At 41.6% G+C, this 17431-nt stretch overlaps 1 pseudogene across 1 annotated transcript in view; it reads right to left on the bottom strand.

Annotated features, from left to right (window-relative positions):
- Positions 1-7582, bottom strand: part of LOC309646748 (lipoxygenase homology domain-containing protein 1-like) — a 135446-nt pseudogene extending 127864 nt beyond the window's left edge. Inside the window, exon 1 of the transcript XR_014268650.1 lies at positions 7495-7582. The product of XR_014268650.1 is annotated as a lipoxygenase homology domain-containing protein 1-like (transcript). The remainder of the gene's footprint in view (positions 1-7494) is intronic.
- Positions 7583-17431: the final 9849 nt, after the last annotated feature.

Raw genomic sequence — 17431 nt, 5'->3', positions numbered from 1 at the left:
AGTTCAACCGAGTACATACACGTCCCAAAAATAGCTAACTGGAACAGCCACAAAGTACTACTTACAAGGCCTGAATTAACACATCAGAATTCAACACTGAGGTTATATCACCTCAGTCAGGTTACCCACCATTTCTGCTCAGAACTTGAGAGAATGGCAGAAATCAATTAGCTCCTTCAATAAATCTTTTGGAAGAAAGATGTAGTGAGACAGGCATTGTCATGGATATATGACTATTAAAATTAAAACACTGAGGAGAACTAAACCACAACCTGGTTTATAGTCGGATTAAGTGTGGAATGAACGCATCGAAGACAAGAGCTGCGTCTCAGTCGTGCTGGCGCGCTCGGACTCCTGGCAGGACCCCTTCTACATCATGGGGGCTCCAGCGCAACCTGCTGGAGTGTGGGTGCAATTATACACGCCTTTATGCGTCTGCGCTACTATTAACTTGAGCAACGAAGTCCAAAATGGATAGATCTGTTGCTCTCTTCCTCCCACCCAGGCATATTGAAATATAAAAGGAAAATTATCTTGGTCCTGCTCTGTCCTAAAATATAGAGCTAATTTAAGTAGGACTATGCTAGTCCTAGTTTTAAAAAAAACAAAAAAGGGGAGGGGGTGGGGAGTCCTGGAAAATAAGGGAAATATTGATTAAGAAGAATATGTAGAAGATGTAAACATCACTGCATTGCTCCTCTGGGCAAGGCATAGAGATGACTAAAGCTTGTTATTGCACAGACGTGAACTTCCTGTGCAGTTGTGAAATACTGAGAAAAGATATAATGGCTGGAGGGTAATTATCAACAGAAGATGTTGGTCACAGACACAGATTCCTTTCTAGGAACGCAAGACGTGGTGATGGAAGGTCCTTAAGTCAATGCATTTATCCACTGACTCTACCTAAACAAGCTCAAGCAACTCGTGTCTGACAAACTCTAGGCTATTAAAGTACCGTTCAAACATGAGGAAACTACTTCAGCTTCACTTTCCCTCGTGGGGGAACAAGTCATTTTATGCACGTAATTATATAATATTTCATGGTAACCCACGTGCACACCGATAACTGAAACAGGCCATCTCCAAGCGGCCTTCCGCTCCCCGCCTCTCCCTGCTCTGCCCTTACTCACACCTCTTCACCCCTCGAGGTCCTCCTTGTCCACAAACCTTCCCAGTTCCTCTAGGGCACACGTGTATCTCTTATTGGAAGCCTACTGCGACTAGGGCCTGAACGTGCAATTCAGCATTTAACTGCCCCCTACTCTGTGCCTGTTTGCTACTTGATCTTCCTTCTCCACCCAGACTGAAGGCAGAAACCATGGCTGACTCTAATTTTGTATCACTGCAATGGCTAAGCCAGACCTGTGGTAAGTCCATCATGTTCTCTTGGATATACCATCGCAACCCAATAATTCACCGCGCCGTTTCCAGGTTAAAGGTGGTCCCTTGGGATCATTTTGATCACCTCTCCTAGAACTCTCCATAGGCCTGGAGAGCTCAAAAGAGTGGATCAGACATTAGCTAGTCATTTTCCAAATCATATAAATTATAAACCCTTATATATTATTAACTATGATTGGATTCATATAAACTTGTCACATTTCCCAGTGTGGAATTGTTATATAAATGAGTCAAAGGTAACCTCCGTATACTGGCCCATAGGTTGACTATTTCTTCACTGCAGACAGAGACCCATTAGCTCAAAAACCCACTGGCAGCAAACTCAAATTTTATACATTTAAAACAGCCCAAATGATTTTCTCCGCAATAAAAAAAAAAAAATAGCCCCAACAAGCAAATCTGTAGCAATTTACAGTCTGCCTGCTCTGCATACCCCACAAAACCTCACCCAACAGCTCGTACCTTGAGAAAACAGGGCCTTGCGGTTATAAGGCCCCAATCTGCTGTCCTTTGGAGCTCGGGGACACAGAGATGCCCCACTGCTGCTGAGAGACGCCATCTGACGTACAAAGCCCCCTCCCCAGATGTTCCTCTCCCCAGGAGCCCCTCTGCCCTCTGCCCTTCCTGAGGGGGGACAGACTGCTGCTATGATGGACACCCCCATGTGCAAGCCTGGCGAGGCTCACACAGTAAGCTCGGGTGTGCCACTGCTGCTCTTCTCCTGGTCGTGTGCTTTTCCTCGACTGGCCCCCGAATACCTCAAACCTCTATAGCAATGCACGATACTCTGTATTCATTTCAAGGGATGTTAATAGATTCTACCTGCAAAATATGGTCTGATGGTGAATTTAGTCTGGAAATGCTGTGAGATTTTTTTTACTCCGGGGCATCTCAGAGCCTTAGCCATATCAACGTGCATTGCAAATCTCCAAGAGAGGAATGAAAACTCAGTGTGTTTCACCACGGGACTATTTACTGGGAGCATCTTGTGCGTGCAGAGGCCTGGTCAGGTCCGGAGTCCTCCCTCCCCTCAGCGCCCCTGCCCCCTGCCCGCGGCTGCTTTCCCCTCCAGCTGGGGGATCACGGCGTAGTGATATTGCTATAACCCTGAACACCCTTCTCATTCCAGGGCCCCAGAGAAAGCACTAGTCATGCTAGTGACCACAGGCCAACTTGACAAACGGGTAGGTCTTTTCTCAGATGTTCTGACTTGTCTTTCCCAGTAATTCACAAGTACAGAATTTGTAATTTTGCGTAATTTTGCAGGTTCTATGGGTTGCACATCTTCTTCTTAAAAGGTCACTTTTTGTCTCTGCTTTGAAACCTTTCAAAGCTTCTGACTAGAAAAACTTTAAAGCCTCCATATGGTTTTCTCCCATTCTCACCAGCATTTAGCACAACGCAAGTCATATATTAGGTGCTCAGAAAATACTTCTTGCCTAACTCACTGGAACATATTTACCTACTCCTATATGGTAAGAATGCCAGTTTTCATTATAGTATTAGTTATGTGCTAAGAAATGCTACAATAAACATTTCAGCAAATTTAACATTTTCTCATTTACTTTCATTATATGGTCAAACACACAAGGTTAAAAATCACAGATAAGATTAAGAAACTTTTAAATGGAAAAATGATAAATTTTCTAGATTCTATCAGTGGTTTTCAAAGTTTTAAACCTTAAAAAATTTTAAATAACATATCATAACATTCCTGTAAAGGAATCTGTGACAGACCCAGCATTTAAAGCTAGAAAGCAGAGATATTCTATGATTCAAACCATGTTATCTGACCCTACAATAATTACTGCTTCCATACAGAAATCTCATGGCTTCTAAGAATTTAACTGCTCTCTATTTCTGAAAACTTGAGGCCCATGATGGTGCTTAAGAGCTCAGTCCCCAGGGCCCAAAATACAGTAAAACCATTTTTAAGTGACTTTGGTTCAAATTACTTTATTTCAAATTATTTAACTTTATTGAGCCTCAGTTTTCTTATCTATAAAATAGGAATATCAATGGCACCTAAATCAAAGAGTAGCTGTTAGGCAACAGAAATATGATAGTATTTGTAAGGCAGCTGGTATATGCTAAGCACTCAGCAAACACTTATGATTATTGGTATTGCTATTATTGTTACTGTTGAGGTAGGATTCCAAAGTGCACACACAGAATGATTCAATTTCATAAAAGGGCGAGATATGTGTAAATGTATGTATACAATGTATATTCTTCCATACATATAGCGTTTACATGTTTGGTGTGTGTGTGTGTGTCTCTGTGTTTAGGGAGACAGAGTTCGTGAGAGAGACTCATAGAAAAAGGATTTGAAGAAAAAGAACCACCCCAGTGGTCACCTGATGATCAATGAACAACTACTTATTTTCATTCTTATACTTCACTGTATTCTTCAGATCTCCCATGAACGCACATTGCCTTTGCAAATACAACAATTAAAATGCTATTTTTAAAAAACTCTCGAAGATGAACCACATGTATTTGAAGTGTAATATCTATAAAAATTTTGTTCGCATTTTGCACAACAACTAGAGAAATATGTTATCTTTCTCATTGCTTTAATAATCCTGCTTATTTCTTTTCGTCATGGAATAACTATGAAGCACAAAATAAAAAACATTACCCTCTGTAAGCGCCACTCGGTGCCATCATGTCCTATCCTTATATATCTTACCAACGCTTCTTAACTCAACCTGAATGAAATGCAAAGAAAAAATTAGAAGACTGTTTTAAGTTAAGCATGTTAAAAAATTCTTTCTCTTCTTAACGAAATGCATTTTTTGTTCCTAGTAGTTGAATAGCTCTCAGGGACCCTTTCAGAGTCTAGACATTAAGCCCTCTCGAGAAGCTATCAGTGGGCACCACAGACACAGAATATGAGACAGAAATATCATGAGGCTTGACAAGAAAATATGCAGAAGGAGTCAGCTGAAAGAGCAGGGTAAGAGCATGCATATGCTCAGTTCTCTGACTGCCGCAGTCTCACTGGAAGCCAACGTCTTCCGAGCTCAGTTCCAATGACAGAAAGATGGGCTCTTATTTTAAGAAGAAAAAAAACCAATTTCCATCAAAGTTAAATATAGCTATTTCTACAAGCTTAAGAAGAAGTACCAGTGAGTCTAGAACTTCCTTCTACTCTGAAAATCCTCTCAGTTAGACTCATAGGCTAAGACATAGAGGTTTAAAGTTCAAGGAAGAGAAACAAACTTGCACACACAGCATGTGCACCTGCTTAGTGTCTGACGTGGTCCAAGACTATCTGTTAGCCAGGTGGCATTGTGGAGAACTGGCTTTGGAATCACTTTGGGCTCAGCTGGTATCTTGGACGTTGTGATCTGGGTAAAATAGGTTGTTTTACATCTCTGGTCCTCAGTTTCTTTATGGGTTGAACGGACATAACGTCTGTTGCATACAATTTTCAGTTCAACTAAATTAATGTTTATGTAACATATAATGTAGGAAACGTGCAAGGCCACAGGTATACAAAGATGAAGGTGATGGCATAGTTCCTAACTCAGAGAAATTTCTAGTCTAGTGAGGGAGATAGATTTATAAGCAGACATTTTCACTATAATAAGATATGTCTAGGCCACTGAACTGTGAGGATTCAGAAGGGCAATACACCACCTTGTTATTTAATAACTTAAATAAGTGAAATCAGTCAGACAGAGAAAGACAAGTACCATATAACATCACTTATATGTGGAACCTAAAAAATGATACAAATGAATCTATATGCAAAACAGGAGCAGACTCACAGACAGAAAACAAAGCAGTGGTTACCAAAGGGGAGAGGGAAGGAGGAGGGACAGATTAGTGGTATGGGATTAACAGATACACACTACCATATAGAAAGTAGATGATCAACAAGGATATATTGCATAGAACAGGGAATTATACCCATTATCTTATAATAACCTATAACGGAATATAATCTGCAAAAATACTGAATTACTATGCTGTACACCTGAAACTGACACAATATTGTAAATCAACTATACTTCAATAAAAAATATTAAAAGAAAGTAAAGGATGCAGAAAACCATTAGTGTCTACACAGACTACCTGGGGATCCTGTTAAAATGCATATTTTGATTCCGTCTGTCTGGTGTGGGACCCAAGAGCCTGGCTGTGTCACAGGCTCCCAGGCGACGCCCACGCTGCTGGCCCAGGGTCCACGAGGCCCTAAACTCCTGGGGGCTTTTGTACCCAGCCCTGATCTCTGCAGTCGAGGTAGCAGCTTAGAGCTGGGTAAGTCCTGCTCTCACTTCACAGCCAAGAGGGGCATGTGCTGGTGCCACTGGCCAGGAGAAAGTCCTCGGCAACTGTAATGATACCCACCTCCCAGGGGCACTGCCCATCACACACGTTCCCAGACAGTCTTTAAACCTCACGAGCCTTTTAAATAAGTAGAATTATTACCCACCTCCCCCTCTTTACTAGGAAGGAAATCAAAGATTAGTGAGAATAAGTAATCTGTTCAAGGTCACACAGAACTAATGAGTGTTCCATCTGGATTTGAAACTGGTCTCTATAACTCCAAGACCTCTGTTCTTAACCAATTTACCACATTCTCTATATGTCAATAGGATTTTTTAAATGTATATACATTTTCTCTTTTTGTCATCAGACTACCTTGGAATTTAGGGAAAGAACAGATATCATTTCCTCCATTCTATATGTAAATATAATCCTGGCCTGGAGAAAATAAGGGACACATTCAAGGTCACACAGTGAATACACAGAAAGCTAGGGCTCTGATCCAGCTCACCCGATTTACAGTCGAATGCTGCAACTGGGATTCTCAACCTAGGCTGCACTTTACAATCAGCTGGGAAGCTTCTGACAACCTCAGTGCCCGGGCTGCACCCTAGAATTGGAATGTCTGGCGGTGGAACAAGGAGGCTTTGGCGGTTTTTAAAGCTCCCCAGATGATTCCAGAGGCTTTGGCGGTTTTTAAAGCTCCCCAGATGATTCCAATGTGCAATCAACACTGAGAATCTACGCCATCCACTCCAAGACAGGACCCTGGGTGAACCTTCCCAGGAAAACCTTGACAGGATTTACCGACACATTAAATACACACACCACAAAGTATACTCTCGGTCATAGACTTTTGTGGGGTTGCCCAGGGATCTAGCCGTAACGCATGCATATTGAATTCTAAACAATCATCTTCAAATAATCTTTTGAAATGCACGTGTTGTATAAGGTATGACTGCCTGTGAACTGGTCCAAAGTGCTCCTTCATGACTGCACTCTTGACTGAAAACTTAATGGTTGCAAGAGAAGAATGCCAGGCTCAGGTCTGAAAATCTATAAACTACGTGAGTATTAGTGATGGCCATGTACTGAAGCCTAAGCAGCCTTGGCTTCCCGATGACTTGAGTTGGCCCCAATCATTCCCTATTCTCTGTCTAGTCTTAAGACACAAAGGAACATCCCCCAGGGAGAAAAACTGCCCTTGAACAATGCACCAAAGACCTGTTTAGCTTTCACCCTGTGGGAGTGCGGTGAATTAGTGAAGGGGAATGTCATTGTCCAAAACCGAGGAACTGGGGGAAGCAACCAGCGATTCTCAAAACAGTGCAGCTCAGTGTTCTCTGATGCTAAGGAGAGAGCTATTCAAGTGAGCATTGGCAGAACCTCAGAAAACGGCCTCTGAAGATGTCAGGAAAATGATTTCACACCCATCCAGGTCAGCGGAGCAACATCTACGAGTATGCGCAAGCATATAAAAGGAGGGTTTTCATCACCAGAACAACCTCTAAGTGGCTAATAATCCGGTTATAATTTGAGCTGAGGTGGACAGTTTATGGGGCGAGTTTCAAACCAATGGCCTAACAGGAGCTGTTTTTAAAGAAAGCAATTTTCTTCTACAGCTTGGCTTATATAAGATATGTAGGGGGAAAAAGGCTTCCTTTGATCATTACAATCGGCATTAGCACCATTCACGGGGATTCTAATGGGCCAGAGATGTATTTTATACAGGACACACACACAGTCACACCCTCTGTGTTACAGAAATTCCTTCGAAGTGTTCATAAAGCCAACAGGATGGCCAGCGCTGCTCACCTGAAACGTATCTTCCTGTCTGGGAAGAGCAGCTGCTCCGGGCTGTCCTTGCCGAGAGGGGCTGGTCCAGCGACTCCTGGGTCTCCATACACCCACAGTGTACGGCTCGAGTCCCTGCGTCTCCCGTCACACTAACACCTTCCACTCATCTTCCGACAGGGGAGTCTCAGGGCTTTGGGAAGGTCTGATTTCTGCTATGAGGGAAAAGCAGCACATCAGATGCCGCATCAGGCTGACAGAATCTTTTGTCACCTGGGGCCCAAGGACATCAACCCTGAGTGGGGAGGGCTGGGGTGGGACAGGGAGGCCCCGAGCGGCTACAGCTCCCGGGAGTTGATTGTGCTTGTCTCCTCACAGCAAGGTTCTGGTCAACTGAAGCTCAACTACTTGAAGTAAATTAAATTAGAGCGTTAAACATCTGACATGCCTAGCAATCTTTCACTTGTCCTCAACACAGCACGGGTACGTGCTGGAATTTGCAGTTTTCTCATAAATCTGCCTGCCTGGCTTACAGATTTTTAGGCAGAACTACTACAATATAAATTAACAAAAGAAAAGTGCAATTAAAACACATTTTCAAATGAGATGTAAGAATGACCGATGAAAGAGAGAGAAAATTTTTTGAAATGTTTCTGGAAAAAAAGGTACCCTACCAGAGAGAACAGTGAAAAGATTTGGAACCAAAGGTAGGACTGTCACAAATGAAAATGGTTTCTGAGGTGCTTTGAGCAGGCTAGCCTGCAGTGGTGGGGGGAACAGGTCCTGCCCGGTAGCAGCTGCAGCCGCTGGCAGTCACCGAACAGCCACTCCTCGTCTGTACGAGATGCTCAGGAAGCGGGTTACAGTTGCCGCCTTCTCTGCACTCGCTTAGCCTGTTCCCGCACCGAAGGAGATGCCGGGTACCAAGCCGCACGGCACTGGCGTCTGGACTGACCCTAGAACCTCACGTCAGATCTTCACTGATACTTCCGGGTAGAAATATTGCAGACTTGGGAAATGAGACAAATCTCCTCACGTCGAATGGCTAAAAGGAAGCCAAGACTCTTCCTTGAAACTACAGGCAACCCTAGGTAGCGCCTAGGGTCTCACCAGTACGGCACCAACATTGATGACAACAAAGCCAGCAGATAACCAGCTATTTCCCACGCTAATGAAGAGACGTTAGAATCAAAACCACACACACAAAAGCTGTGAGCCCTGAGAAAGAACTGGCATTCATGTTTGATAGTTGCTCCTTCTTTACTATCCTGGGTAATTTCTGTCATTGTAACAGCAGGCATTTTTTCCCTTCAATTGTAATAATAATCACCATTTATCAAGCTCCTACTATATAGTAGGGTCTGTGTTGAACGCTTCATATTCATTTCTCATCCAGTGAAGTAAGTCAAATTCTGATGTCCATTTTAAGATGAGAAAAAGAGGCAGAGGTTAACTAACACGCCCAAGTCACGCAATAAGGAAACAACGGGATGTCACACTCCGAAGCCTCGGTGCTTAAACAAGCCAGACGGGTGCTGGCTGCCCCAGTAGACACGGGTTCCCCGGGACACAAGACCTTTCGCTCTGTGCCGAGCGCTGCCCTAAACACTGGACCTGCAGCGTCACATCAACCTTGCTCGTCCCTCACACTATCCTAAGAGGCACTGAGCCCTACCAAACGGGTGGACAGGCCAGAACTCAGAGGTTAAATCGTCTGCCCAGAGCTACACAGGCAGCAACAAAGAACTAAACTTGAACCCCAGGCAGGCAAGCGTGAGCCCCATGCCCTCCTGGATGAAGTATCAAAGGTAGCTGCCCTGGGAAAGATCACAAAAAATTGGTCCAACGAACTTGCTGACACAATCTAACCTTCAACACCCAAATGCTGGCTGGGCACACATGACTGCTCTTCTCGCTATTTCTAGTCAAGCACCATCAGGAACCTTGCAAACCCACTTGGAACATCTCCAGACCTGAGACAAGAGTGCGGTCAGATCTCTAGTGAGGAAAACTCCGCAGCACGTCCGTGAGTCCCAGAGAGCAACCAGCGATCCAGGTCAGTAAGAGATGCTGTAGGAGGCTAATCATTTAATCAGTAACTTAGTCATCAAAAAGGATTATTTTTACTGCATTCAAGAAAACTTTATGTAGTTCCTATTATTTCGCTGGGCACTGTGTGTGGTTCACGGCTCTCTAAATATTAATGACAGAGATTAACAGTTTGAAAAATAATGAAAATCTCAACCTGGAGATACACATTGCCTAGTGGGAAAGGCAGATGTATAGGTATTTGATTTCAAACAAGCAGACGCGCTCATAGAAGACAAAAGAAACGCTATGAAGCTGAGACGTAGCAGAGTGCCGGGAGTGACTGACTGTGGAGGGGCGTCCCTGAGGGAACCACATGCTGAATGTATGACGATGAATCAGAATTCTGCAGAAAGAAGAAGGGAAGGGCATTCCAGGTGGAGGGAACAGCAGGCCCGCATGTACAAAGGCTTGAAGCAGCGGGCACGATGGGAGGACCACACGTGGTGACGTGTTGACCATGACATCACGAAGACGTCACGTGAGAAGAGGAGAGACAGTGAGATGGTAGAAGGCATAGGCAGGTGGGGAGGGAGTCGGGACACAGTTGTGCGGGCACCATCTGCTAAAGTCTGGTGGTGAGGTGATCGGAGTATTAGAAACATCAGCCTGAAACGGGTAAGCTGTATGGAGCAGGGAGAGACCCGGGCAGGAAGGCCAGCGAACGAACGATGAACAGGGAACAGCAAACAGACCAACGAACGCTGGGGTGGGGTCCAGAGACCGTGGTTACTTGGTTTTAGCTTTCCGGGTGTGCACACACAAGTGTGTGTGTCTGCATGTGTGTGTGTGCGTGTGTGTCTGAGTTCAGCTTGTTTGTGTGATTTAACCTGCAAACAAGTTGCTAGTCTCCAAAGCCTCTTCTTCCCGGTCTAGCATTTTCACAAACATAAAGCATTTGCACGAACACAGCACATCTTCAGAGTGCACTCACGTTACAAAAATTGATGACTGAACTGGTGTAACCTGTAATATAGAATAATGTATCAAAGTTTGTGTTGTTGTCAATTAAATATGAATTCAATCCAATGCCCTGATCTTTTGGAAGTGAACCAAAGTCCATTAGTCTCAGACCATAAATTTAGACATTTGAGAAACATAAAAGCACTTGCTTTTGTCGACTGGAGATTTAAAACATTCTAAGCTGGAAGAATATTTGATGGGGACTCTGGATTAACTGACAGACCCCTTCAGGGTGTTTCTGAATAAAATCTATAGTTCTGAACAAACAAGATTAGGCAGATATTGGTAATTTTTGAAACTGAGCAATGGATACCTGAGGACTCATTATTCCATTCTCTCTACTTTTATGTATGTTTGAAATTTTCCATAATTAAAAGTTTCTTTTAAAAAACAAGATTTCTTCCTTGAGCTCTACTTTCTCTAACAGAATCAGCAACATAATCCAACCTATAGCCCTCAGGAGAGCACTGCAAATTCAGGCACTGCACCTCTATTTACCGCTACAAAAGCACCGTTTACTGTATATGCGGTATTATAAGTTCTAAACCTTTGTCTCCCTTTGATGTAGATGAGAACAGTCCTATTTTTCTTTTTTAATAAATGAGCATTTTGAATACAGAGGACAGGTTTATTTTATCTACAATACCTAATCCCCTGAACAATGAATGAACACCTTGCCCTACCCTGAAAGTACACTGACAAACATAATCTCATTCTTCAGGAGATGATAGTTGTTTCTGATGTCTTTGAAAGTATGAGATAAGTCTTCTGAAGTATTTTTCAACTAACATGATTTTAATATGAATGGCTAATGTAACCCAAATCTATCTAGCATGACAGCTAAATTGCAAACGCAAGAGGAAGATATTCTTGCAAGAAACAAATTTTAACTATGGTTTGGTAGAGGTAGAAAGAAGACAACTGAAGAGAGTCATGATCTAATTAATCAGCAATGAATGAGAGTCTTCTAGGTAATGTTCATATGGGAAGAGATATTTTTCCCACCTAAGTCATGGATGCTTATAAAAATCATTTCTACTGCAACCAGAGAAGGCAAAGTTTAAACAAGTCATGGGCATTTCGTAGATGGCATTTGTATTAGGAGAGCTTTATCATCTGGATTTCCAGGATTTCATGTCCAAATCCAAAGTCTGTGCCATGTCAGCATTTAGAATAGCTTCATAGGGGCTTCCCTGGTGGTGCAGTGGTTAAGAATCCGCCTGCCAATGCAGAGGATGCCAGTTAGAGCCCTGGTCCGGGAAGAGCCCACAAGCCTAGGAGCAACTAAGCCCATGCGCCACAACTACTGAGCCTGCGCTCTAGAGCCCATGAGCCACAACTACTGAGCCCATGTGCCACAACTACTGAAGCCCACATGCCTAGAGCCTGTGCTCCACAACAAGAGAAGCCCCCGCAATGAGAAGCCCACACACCGCAACCAAGAGTAGCCCCCCCTCGCCTCAACTAGAGAAAGCCCATGCACAGCAATGAAGATCCAACGCAGCCAAAAATAAATAAATAAAATTTAAAAAAAAAAGAGGTCTTAGAGCAGCACTCTGGCTGCTGTGTGACAGACAGGCTCTGGAAGAAGCAGAGCTGAAGCCCAAGGCTAGTTAGGCAGCTACAAGGTCATTCATCATGAGAGAGTGTTCGACTTGGATCAGAGTGACAGCGGGGAAGAAGTTGGCGCAAATTCTATCAAGTATTTAGAGAAGAGCTAACACCTATCCTTCTCAAACTCTTCCAAAATACAGCAGACTCATACTCCCAAACTCATTTCATGAGGCCACCATCACCCTGATACCAAAACCAGACCCAGATGTCACGAAAAAAGAAAACTACAGGTCAATATCACTGATGAACATAGATGCAAAAATCCTCAACAAAATACTAGCAAACAGAATCCAACAGCACATTAAAAGGATCATACACCATGTTCAAGTGGGGTTTATCCCAGGAATGCAAGGATTTTTCAGTATACACAAATCAATCAATGTGATACACCATATTAACCAATTGAAGGAGAAAAACCATATGATCATCTCAACAGATGCAGAAAAAGCTTTTGACAAAATTCAACACACTTTTATGATAAAAAACCCTTCAGAGAGTAGGCATAGAGGGAACCTACCTCAACATAATAAAGGCCATATATGACAAACCTACAGCCAACATCATTCTCAATGGTGAAAAACTGAAATCATTTCCACTAAGATCAGGAACAAGACAAGGTTGCCCACTCTCACCACTATTATTCAACACAGTTTTGGAAGTTTTAGCCACAGCAATCAGAGAAGAAAAAGAAATAAAAGGAATCCAAATAAGAAAAGAAGAACTAAAACTGTCACTGTTTACAGATGACATGTTACTATACATGATGCTGCCAGAAAACTACTAGAGATAATCAATGAATTTGGAAAAGTAGAAGGATACCAAATTAATGCACAGAAATCTCTTGCATTCCTATACACTAATGGTGAAAAATCTGAAAGAGAAATTAAGGAAACACTCCCATTTACCACTGCAACAAAAAGAATAAAATACTTACCTAAGGAATAAACCTACCTATGGAGACAAAAGACGTGTATGCAGAAACCTGTAAGACTCTGATGAAAGAAATTAAAGATGATACAAACAGATGGAGAGATATACCATGTTCTTGGATTGGACGAATCAACATTGTGAAAATGACTATACTACCCAAAACAATCTACAGATTCAATGCAATCCCTATCAAACTACCACTGGCATTTTTCACAGAACTAGAACAAAAAATTGCACAATTTGTGTGGAAACACAAAAGACCCCAAATAGCTAAAGCAATCTTGAGAAAGAAAAACAGAGCTGGAGGAGTCTGGCTCCTGGACTTCAGACTATACTACAAAGCTACAGTCATCAAGACAGTACGGTACTAGCACAAAAACAGAAATATAGATCAATGGAACAGGATAGAAAGCCCAGAGATAAACCCACACACATATGGTCACCTTATTTTTGATAAAGGAGGCAAGAATATACAATGGAGAAAAAACAGCCTCTTCAATAAGTGGTGCTGGGAAAACTGGACAGCTACATGTAAAAAAATGAAATTAGAATATGCTTTAACACCATACACAAAAATAAACTCAAAATGGATTAAAGACCTAAATATAAGGCCAGACACTATAAAACTCTTAGAGAAAAATATAGGCAGAACACTCTATGACAAATCACAGCAAGATCCTTTTTGACCCACCTCTTAGAGAAATGGAAATAAAAACAAAAATAAACAAATGGGACCTAATGAAACTTAAAAGCTTTTGCACAGCAAAGGAAACCATAAACAAGACCAAAAGACAACCATCAGAAGGGGAGAACATATTTGCAAATGAAGCAACTGACAGAGGATTAATCTCCACAATATACAAGCAGCTCATGCAGCTCAATACCAAAAAAACAAACTACCCAATCCAAAAAAGGGCAGATGATCTAAACAGACATTTCTCCAAAGAAGATATACAGATTGCCAACAAACACATGAAAGGATGCTCAACATCACTAATCATTAGAGAAATACAAATCAAAACTACAATGAGGTATCTCCTCACACCGGTCAGAATGGCCATCATCAAAAAAATCTACAAACAATAAATGCTGGAGAGGGTGTGGAGAAAAGGGAACCCTCTTGCACTGTTGGTGGGAATGTAAATTGATACAGCCACTATGGAGAACAGTATGGAGGTTCCTTAAAAAACTAAAAATAGAACTACCATATGACCCAGCAATCCCACTACTGGGCATATACCCAGAGAAAACCATAATTCAAACAGAGTCATGTACCACAATGTTCATTGCAGCACTATTTACAATAGCCAGGTCATGGAAGGAACCTAAGTGTCCATTGAGAGATGAATGGACAAAGAAGATGTGGCAGATATATACAATGGAATATTACTCAGCCATAAAAAGAAACGAAATTGAGTTATTTGTAGTGAGGTGGATGGACCTAGAGTCTGTCATACAGAGTGAAGTAAGTCAGAAAGAGAAAAACAAATACCATATGCTAACACATATATATGGAATCTAAAAAAAAAAAAAGTTTCTGAAGAACCTAGGGGCAGGAAAGGAATAAAGATGCAGATGTAGAGAATGGACTTGAGGACACGGGGAGGGGGAAGGATAAGCTGGGACGAAGTGAGAGAGTGGCATGGACATATATACACTACCAAATGTAAAATAGATAGCTAGTGGGAAGCAGCCGCATAGCACAGGGAGATCAGCTTGGTGCTTTGTGACCACCTAGAGGGGTGGAAGAGGGTGGGAGGGAGACACAAGAGGGAGGGGATATGGTTATATATGTATATGTATAGCTGATTCACTTTGTTATACAGCAGAAGCTTTACACCATTGTAAAGCAATTATACTCCAATAAAGATGTTAAAAAAAAAAAAAAGGGAACACTTGTGCACTGTTGGTGGGAATGTAAATTGGTGCAGTAACTATAGAAAACAGTATGGAGGTTTCTCAAGAAGTTAAAAATAGAACTGCCATACAATCCAGCAATTCCACTTCTGGTTATTTACCCAATGGAAATGAAAACAGGATGTCAAAGAGATATATGTACTCCCATGTTTATTGCAGCATTATTCAAAATAATCAAGATGTGGAAACAATCTAAGTGCCCCTAAACGGATGAATAGAGAGCAAAAACATATATAATACATAAATAATAATGTATATAAAATATTCCTCAGCCATGAGAAAAAAGGAAATCCTGCCATTTGCAGCAACACAATGGACCTTGAGGACATTATGCTGAGTAAGGTAAGTCAGACAGAGACAAATATGATAGCACTTATATGTGGAAGCTAAAAAAAGCTGAACCCGTGAAATCAGAAAGTAAAATGGTGGTCACCAAGGACAGGGGTTGGGAGGAGGGGGATAATAAGAGAAATATTTAAGGTACAAACTGGCAAATAAGACCTGGAGATCTCGTGTACATTATTGTGATTATAGACAACGATATTGTATTATAAACGTCAAACTTACTGAGAGACTAGATCTTAATTATTCCCATCACAAGAAGAAGTAAATAAACGACATTGTAGAGGTGTTAGCTAATGTTACAATGGCAATCATATTGCAATATATAAATGTATCAAATCAACATGCTGTACACCTTAAACTTAAAAAAGGAAATTTAACAATGGTAACATTTTTAAATGTTTCTGCCAGAAAAAATTTGCATAAAATATGTAAAAGATTTTCTCTTAAGCATTTTGCAACTCATAAAAAAAATATTCCTAGAAATTTCAGTTAGCTGCTATTTTCAACCAAGGAAAATTTTACTTAAGGTGGCTTTCCCAGATTTAGTTGCCCTTACTTCCTGACACAAGATTAAATTCTCCTTCTGTGAAAAATTTAACTAAGTACATGTTTCTCATGCAGTGTGATTTGTCACATTGCTCCATGGATTCATGCCATGATATAGTAATATAAAACTGGGCCTTGGGACTTCCCTTGTGGCGCAGTGGTTGAGAATCCGCCTGCCAATGCAGGGGACATGGGTTCGAGCCCTGGTCCAGGAAGATCCCACATGCCACAGAGCAACTAAGCCCGTGTGCCACAACTACTGAGCCTGTGCTCAAGAACCCGCAAGCCACAACTACTGAGCGTGCGTGTCACAACTACTGAAGCCCACGCGCCTAGAGCCCGTGCTCCGCAACAAGAGAAGCCACCGCAATGAGAAGCCCGCACACCGCAACCAAGAGTAGCCCCCGCTCACCACAGCTAGAGAAAGCCCTCGTGCAGCTATGAAGACCCAACTCAGTCAAAAATAAATAAGTAAATAAAACTGGGCCTAGTCCAATGCAACAAAAATCAAAAGGCTAACTTCCCTTCCCTCTGGCTGATGTGACAGTAACCCTGGGTTGTAAGCAAGAGACATCTATTTTCTGTTACTATCTGAGAGAAAAGAGAGCACACCCAGTAACTCATTTTCAAAAAGCACTGTTTTTAAAGATAACATTATATCTGTCTCTCAAAATAGGTTTAAAAAAAAAAAAAAAGGTTCAGAGACAGTGGTCACGATTTCATTTTGCCCAAAGATGACTAGACTCTGATGCACAGAATCTGTCAGATAGCATTCATTTTACTTCTCAGTCAGATGGAATTTAATACATTTAAGAGCAAGAAAAATAATCAAACATACTAAGAGACGGACTAAAAATTCAGACCTCTGCGGCCTGAGTACTTTCTTCATGCCTCAATTTCAATATCAGGGAAATGGAGGAGGTTATTTTTGTTGTTGCTTAGACTTTGGTGAGAATTTGCTGTTATTCATAAAACATATTCATAAAATATTTTTAAGTGGTAGTCCAATATGTTGTTATAATTTAATACTACCTTCCTTTCAAGTATTGTTCTGGAGTGAACACTTAATTCAAGCGAAAGAAATAAACACATTTTAAAATATACATATTCTTTGCAATATAAAACCAAAGCATGAAAAAGCAAGGTAACATCTTAAAAGCAAGTTCACATGGTATAATGTCACCTATATTATTATAAAAATAATTCGGTGTTCTCCCTGAGGTGGCCACAAAAAAAGCAGTGCAGACAGACAAACCAAAAGAAGAAAAACAGCTGTTTCTCATTTGCAGTTGAAGAAAGAAAAGCTCCTCTGGCCTCAGGTTCTGGTGGCATTTCTTGCTGGTTTATCAACTCAAGGATCTTTTCCTCCTCTTGGCTGGGTGTTGCAGACATACCCGCTGGGTTTTCTCTGCCAACTGAGATTAAGATTTTAAAAGATTCTATCCTCTCAAAACCACTTGTTTCTTCTCAGAAAACTCACCATATGTTCAGCTCTGCAAGTTTAAATTTTGCTATTGTTTCCACCTCAATGCATAGTCAAATCTCTTTACTCTGT

This window comes from Balaenoptera physalus (assembly GCF_965194825.1).
Source record: "Balaenoptera physalus genome assembly, chromosome: 17".
Taxonomy (NCBI): Eukaryota; Metazoa; Chordata; class Mammalia; order Artiodactyla; family Balaenopteridae; genus Balaenoptera; species Balaenoptera physalus.
Note: the sequence above shows the minus strand (reverse complement) of the source record. Positions and strands in the feature narration are given on the sequence as shown.